The following is a 7,269-nucleotide window of genomic DNA, read 5'->3' as shown; positions in this document are numbered from 1 at the left end:
TACCTATGTGAACAAGTCATTACCTGTGGCTGTCTCTTTAATTGACTGCATGGCTGCCAGCTACTCCGTGATTTGAAAGTCTGCAGTTATCCCACGTAAGAAGAAGAGCAGCTGGGCGGTGTCACGTACATCACAGCTCTCATCCAAAGTTAGCGAAAAACAGAGTCCAATAAGCACTCCTTAATAAACTCTCCGTCAGAAAACGCCTTACTTTTTCTGGCGCTTTTGTGAGAAATGACGAAACTTGTCCTGACGGCTGCATCTATGGGGGTGTGAAATATGGCAAAAAGTCCTTGTTGGGTTTGCAGTTTTACCATCAACGCATCGGCCTCCCTTGCGCGCGCTTCATCAAATCCATTCCGGTATTTTCCCTCGTGTTTCTCCGTGTAGTGGTGATTAAAATGATATTCTTTAAAAACAGCAAGCTGTGTACCACAAATTAAGCACACGGTTTTACGTTTAATTTATGTAAAGAAATACTTGCCAGTCCATGTCTTGTTGAAAACGCCATTCGTCATCAACTTTTCTTTTTTTAGCGTCTCATCACTTGTCTCTATGCACCTTCACTCACAGGTTCCCCCCGGACATACGGCATAAATAACACATTTCAAAATAAAAGCAGCACAGTTGTATTGCGCGCATGACATAGATGTTTTTTAAACTTTATTTTGTAATTTGTGATTGCGCCGTTCAATTCACTCACAATTGCACAATTGCACACGCGCATACGTCCACACGGAAGTAATACAAATAACGCTTTTCAAAACAAAAGCAGCACTGTTGTATTGCACACTCGACATAGATACTTTTTGAAATTTATTTTGTAATTTATGATTGGCCTCACGCGGGCCGGACAGGGATGCGCAAAGGGCCGGATGCGGCCCGCGGGCTGTACAATGCCCAGGTCTCGGCAAGAGGATCAGCGAGTACATGTAACTAAGGCAATCGTTCAACAAATTTTGTTTAGATAGTATTTTTTATTGATATTTCATTAAAAAAAATGTCACGTAAAATCACTCAACCTTGGAAAGAGAAGGCTTCAAAGGATTCAAGGGACCAAAATGAATGACATTCATGCCCAAGGGTTGACTATGTATACTTTTGAACGCAATTATACATGGACATAAGATGAGGCGCTCTTCATTGTGATTAGTGTAAATATTTGACGGAGATTAATATTCGAAACGTGCATCCACGAGCTTCTCCGAAGAATAAATGTGGCATTAAGTCTGCGAATTGGTTCACTTATTTTTGAACGTCACATTTAAAGCGGCACTTCATTTTAATGGCTCATTTAAAACATAGATGAAAATCAATGTTCTTTGATCAAATTAAATCAAGTAAAGTAATGCAATCAGTGTTTCACTATTTAGAGTCACGGAGCGAACAAACTTTATCGACCAGCCCGATGCATGCGATCATAAGTAGATCTGTCATCCTGGAAATCAAACATAAGGCCTTTAATGTTGTTATTAAAGCTCTCCTGGAAGGAGAAAATGTTGACCTAAGTGTAGACTCCTTCACAGACGAGCGCACTTTGCTGTCCCGCCTGCTGCTACCGTCAAAGCAATCAACCTTTCTAATGATCGGCCTCGAGATGAGCTCGCCATTAAGATCGCCCCCTTATTTCCTCAACAGCTCTTGTCCACACAGAATGTGCTTGGTGCTATTTCGACTTCTAGATAAAAGGTAGTAGATAGATCAGATACAATCACGTAACATTAAAGGCCTACTGAAATGATTTTTTATTTATTTAAACGGAGATAGCAGATCCATTCTATGTGTCATACTTGATCATTTCGCGATATTGCCATATTTTTGCTAAAAGGATTTAGTAGAGAACATCGACGATAAAGTTCGCAACTTTTGGTCGCTGATAAGAAAAGCCTTGCCTGTACCGCAAGTAGCGTGACGTCACAGGTTGAAAGGCTCCTCACATTTCCCCATTGTTTACAATGCAGCCAGAGCGATTCGGACCGAGAAAGCGACGATTACCCCATTAATTTGAGCGAGGATGAAAGATTCGTATTTTAAACCACCTCGGATACTATATCCTCTTGAAAATGAGAGTAGAGAACGCGAAATGGACATTCACAGTGACTTTTATCTCCACGACAATACATCGGTGAAGCTCTTTAGCTACGGAGCTAACGTGATAGCATCGGGCTTAAATGCAGATAGAAACAAAATAAATAAACCCCTGACTGGAAGGATAGACAGAAAATAAACAATACTATTAAACCATGGACATGTAAATACACGGTTAATGTTTTCCAGGCTGGCGAAGCTTAACAATGCTGTTGCTAACGACGCCATTGAAGCTAACTTAGCAACAGGGCCTCTACAGAGCTATGCTAAAAACATTAGCTATCCACCTACGCCAGCCCTCATCTGCTCATCTACACCCGTGCTCACCTGCATTCCAGCGATCGACGGAGCGACGATCATAGATGCGGTCGGCGGCCCGGAGACGGAGGAAGTCAAGGTGAGGTCGGCGGCTAGCGCGTCTGCTATCCATCTCAATGTCCTCCTGGTTGTGTTGCTGTAGTCCGCCGCTAATACACCGATCCCACCTACAACTTTCTTCTTTGCAGTCTTCATTGTTCATTAAACAAATTGCAAAAGATTCACTAACACAGATGTCCAGAATACTGTGGAATTTTGAGATGAAAACAGAGCTTTTTTTATTGGATTCAATTGTGTACCAATACTTCCGCTTCAACGATTGACGTCACGCGCATATGTCATACATAGACGTTTTCAACCGGAAGTTTAGCGGGAAATTTAAAATTGTACTTTATAAGTTAACCCGGCTGTATTGGCATGTGTTGCAATTTTAAAATTTCATCATTGATATATAAACTATCAGACTGCGTGGTCGGTAGTAGTGGGTTTCAGTAGGCCTTTAAGGAGTGGGGAAGGAAGTGTTAGCAACATTAGCATTGCTGTGTGAGCTAGAGTGCTAACATGACAGTCACATGTACAGTCGTGGTCAAAAGTTTACATACACTTGTAAAGAACATAATGTCATGGCTGTCTTGAGTTTCCAATAATTTCTACAACTCTTATTTTTTTGTGATAGAGTGATTGGAGCACATACTTGTTGGTCACAAAAAAACATTCATGAAGTTTGGTTCTTTTATGAATTTATTATGGGTCTACTGAAAATGTGACCAAATCTGCTGGGTCAAAAGTATACATACAGCAATGTTAATATTTGGTTACATGTCCCTTGGCAAGTTTCACTGCAATAAAGCGCTTTTGGCAGCCACCCACAAGCTTCTGGTTGAATTTTTGACCATTCCTCTTGACAAAATTGGTGCAGTTCAGCTAAATGTGTTGATTTTCTGACATGGACTTGTTTCTTGAGCATTGTCCACATTGTTTGGGAAGGCCTGTTATGATCCGCTGCCCGGATTATAGTCTGTTTAAGTTTTTTGAGTCACTTGTGTTTTCTGTTAGTTTTGGACTTCTTTAGTTCATGTTTATGCACCTCTGAGTTTGTTACCATGGCTACGTATTAGTTTCACCTGCCTCTTGTGTTCGGGACGCGCACCTGTTTGTAATCAGAGACATTATTTAAGCCTGCCTTTGCCAGTCAGTCGGTCAGGCTTCTTTGTTTGCGTCACGCTACTGTTACGTAAGTTTTGCTTGTCTCCTAGCCCCTGCTAGTGATCGCTAGTCTGTGCTAAGTAGTAGCCTTAGCTTCAGGTGCGATCGGCACCTTGTTCCATCGGTTTGTTTTCTGTTTTGTACCTCTTTGAGTGTTAATTTACGATTAAATCATGTTCCTACCTGCAAGTCCTGTCCGGAGTCTTCCGTTTGCATCCTGGGAGAACAAACCTCGCAGTAAGCTGCAACCCCACCGTAACAAGGCAATTCTAAAACCTTAATTCTAGCCTGATTTAGCCATTCCTTTACCACTTTTGACGTGTGTTTGGGGTCATTGTCCTGTTGGAACACACGACTGTACATATCTCAAATGTTTTATCGAATGCATTTAAAAATAAAACGGTTATCGCGATTTACATTGATGTTTTTTTAATCAGCTTAGCCCTAGTTAAGGTACAGTATCTGATATCTTATGGTTGTGGAGGCAACAGCTGCTCAGCAGTAGTCAACTCCTCCTTCTTCTAAATGTTTTCAGCCAAAGAGTGGTGCTCTCCTCAGCAAAGCCCTCACGGCGCATGAAGCTATCCAGATGTGCTTCTCCCACACGCTGTGGACTGCAGCATCCCTGCCATTTTTTCACACGCCCAGCTCTTCCCCCCCCCCCCCCCCCCCCTTCATTTACAATCAGGCCACATTTCAAGCACTATCGTTAAATCAGCTTCTCCCTTCCATGTTTTCCCCCCTCTCTTGGTGGTGAGATTAATTAGAAATGCAAACTGTAATCAGATCAGTGGAATAAAGATGAGTGGCATAAAGATGGCAGATATGAGTGACAATTCCAAGGGCTCTGCATAAGAAATGGAGTGGTTGGTTGTGATAACGGGGATATGGCCTTGATCAGCCGGGGAGATGCTAATGGTTTGTTTTGCTTCTCTTCCTCTGAGGTTCTCTGGAAATGGTTCTTCTTTGAATCTGGAAAATAAGCTCATTTACATAATTTGTAAATTATTTTAGTCTGTTTGCCTTTTAAGAAGAGGAATACATGCAGGGGATTTGTTCTCAACACAAATGTCCTTCAGGCTATATTGTGGGCTCTGTACCGAGGATGTCGTTGTGGCTTGTACAGCCCTTTGAGACACTTGTGATTTAGGGCTATATAAATAAACATTGATTGATTGATTGTTTTTGTGTTTTGTAGTAGCAGTGTATTTACATTTGCTATGATACTATGACTCCAAAAGAAAAAATACATTGGAAAGATCAAGTGTACACCAGGATGTAGATCATTTATAGTGGAAATATACCACAAGTAAGGTAATATAATTAATTTATACGCATTACCAAAACTGGTTTCCTAATGCCACAGTAGCATAACATAACACTGCTTGTAGCACAGCCCTACTCACTGAAAAGTGTTGGGTTAAAAAATAACCCAATTTCAACCCAACTACTGGTTCAGAAAAGGACAAACCCCTTGTTTGAGTTATTTTAACTCAACATTTTGGGTAATTTTTTCAACCCAACTTTTGCGTTGAATTATTTAACCAAAAAGTCCAGTTATGATAACTTAATGTTGGGTTATTCCCAACCAAACTATTGGGTTGAATTATTTGACCCAAAAGTTGAGTTATGCTAACTCAATGTTCGTTGATTTACAACCCAACTATTTGGTTTAATTTATTTAACACAAAACTGAGTTATGGTCACTACAATGTTGGGTTATTCCCAACCAAACTATTGGGTTGAATTATTTAACCCAAAAGTTGAGTTATGCTAACTCAATGTTGGTTGATTCATAACCCAACTATTGGGTTGAATTTATTTAACACAAAAGCTGAGTTATGCTCACTACAATGTTGGGTTATTCCAAACCCAACTATTGGGTTGCGCAATTTAGCGCTCCTTGACCCAATAGTTGGTTAAAAATTATACATTTTACTGCTGGTTTGTCCTACTCCTTCCCAACTACTGATCAACATTATTTTTATTCCATTATAATATACTCAAAAGCAAGATAGAAGTGACTTTTTTTTTTTTTTACAAGAATTGCCGTGTATGGTCATAGTAGTTCTATACAGCATGCTCAAACATTTTCATGTACATAAGATGTGTGATTGTAAATAATGTCAATGAGATTAATCCTTAATAAAATTCCCTTCAAGAAAAAAGTAAATTTTTTATTTAAAAAAAAGCCTTTTACTCAAAAATGCGTTACACATTGAAAAACAACACAACAATGGTTCATAATTTGGAAAAAACTGAAATTGAGTTAAAATAATACCCTTATAACCCAAAAAATTGATTGCTCTTCATAAAGGTAAAGAAACACTATCACGGGAGCTGTCTGCACCAGGAGGTCACCAGACCACGGCCACCAGGACGCTGACACAAAGCGCCCTCTGCAAATTATCCCTGATGCAGAGGGCTCTCTCTGAGGAATACTGGAAATAGTAAAAACCATGAGTATGAAGATAAGAAATACACACAGTAAATATACAATAAATACAAATAACTGAATACAATCTAGCATAACAAATAAGAAATAAAAAGGAACGTACGAATGACTTCAATAAAATAAATAAAAAATATTAGGCAAAAGCCAAATCAAAATTGTGGGTCTTAAGCCTGTGCTTAAAAACATCAACGTTCTCTGCAGACCTGAGGTCCTCCGGCAAGCTGTTTCATAGACGTGGAAAGATGCCACCCCGTGAATAATGATAATTTGTTATGGATTTTATTTTTGAATATTGAATGTACGGAGCCCCTAAAGGGACATGGGAATTTTTTTTTTTTTAGACATGTATCTCGTGGCCACGAGAAAGTATCTCGTGGCCACGAGAAAGTATCTCGTGGCCACGAGAAAGTTTCTCGTGGCCACGAGAAACTTTTTATAAAAAAAAAAAAAAAAAAAAAAAAAATATTTTTTTTTTTTTTTTTTTTTTTTTTTTATAAAAAGTTTCTCGTGGCCACGAGAAACTTTCTCGTGGCCACGAGAAAGCATTGGATGCGTGCTGATGGTTTAGTGTGTGTTAAAATGGCAGTTTAGGAGTTAATATGGCTGTATTTCCAGATAGGACTTTCCCCCATGTGTGTTGTGGCAAAATGTGAATGCTTGATTAGTAGGTGTGAGACAAACACTTTATCTTCCTGGTTATTGTAACGCTACGTGTTTGACATTATTTAAGACTTTATCATGCCCGGGAAAGGACAGTTTTCCTCTTCTGTGGCTGTGGGGGGTGGGCGTGGCTTGCGGACCTGCAGCGAAGCGAAGTGTGTCAGTTAGTCCCATGTTGATGTGATCAAACTTCTTTCTTGCTTGGAAGACACACACACAATTGTAACTGTTATTTCTTCCTGCACATAATAAATATGTACAACGTGTTTGGATGTATTCATTTATGTAAAATTGTCATTAAATGTAATATTGCCTGACAAAAAGTGATACGACGTACGTAATATTTTGATATTTACACATCGCATATTTACACACGCGCATCTGACTAGAATACCCTTATGTGCATTACATATATCAACATCAACTACCTACTGTACTGTTTACTTGTTGAAATACCCTTTTTAGAGCAAATATCTACCCACATAATTTATATGTGTATATATAATATATATATATATATGTGTATGTATGTATGTATGTGT

This window comes from Entelurus aequoreus, linkage group LG09 (assembly GCF_033978785.1).
Source record: "Entelurus aequoreus isolate RoL-2023_Sb linkage group LG09, RoL_Eaeq_v1.1, whole genome shotgun sequence".
In the NCBI taxonomy this organism is placed as follows: Eukaryota; Metazoa; Chordata; class Actinopteri; order Syngnathiformes; family Syngnathidae; genus Entelurus; species Entelurus aequoreus.
The sequence above is the reverse complement of the archived record's forward strand: the minus strand, read 5'-3'. Positions refer to the sequence as shown.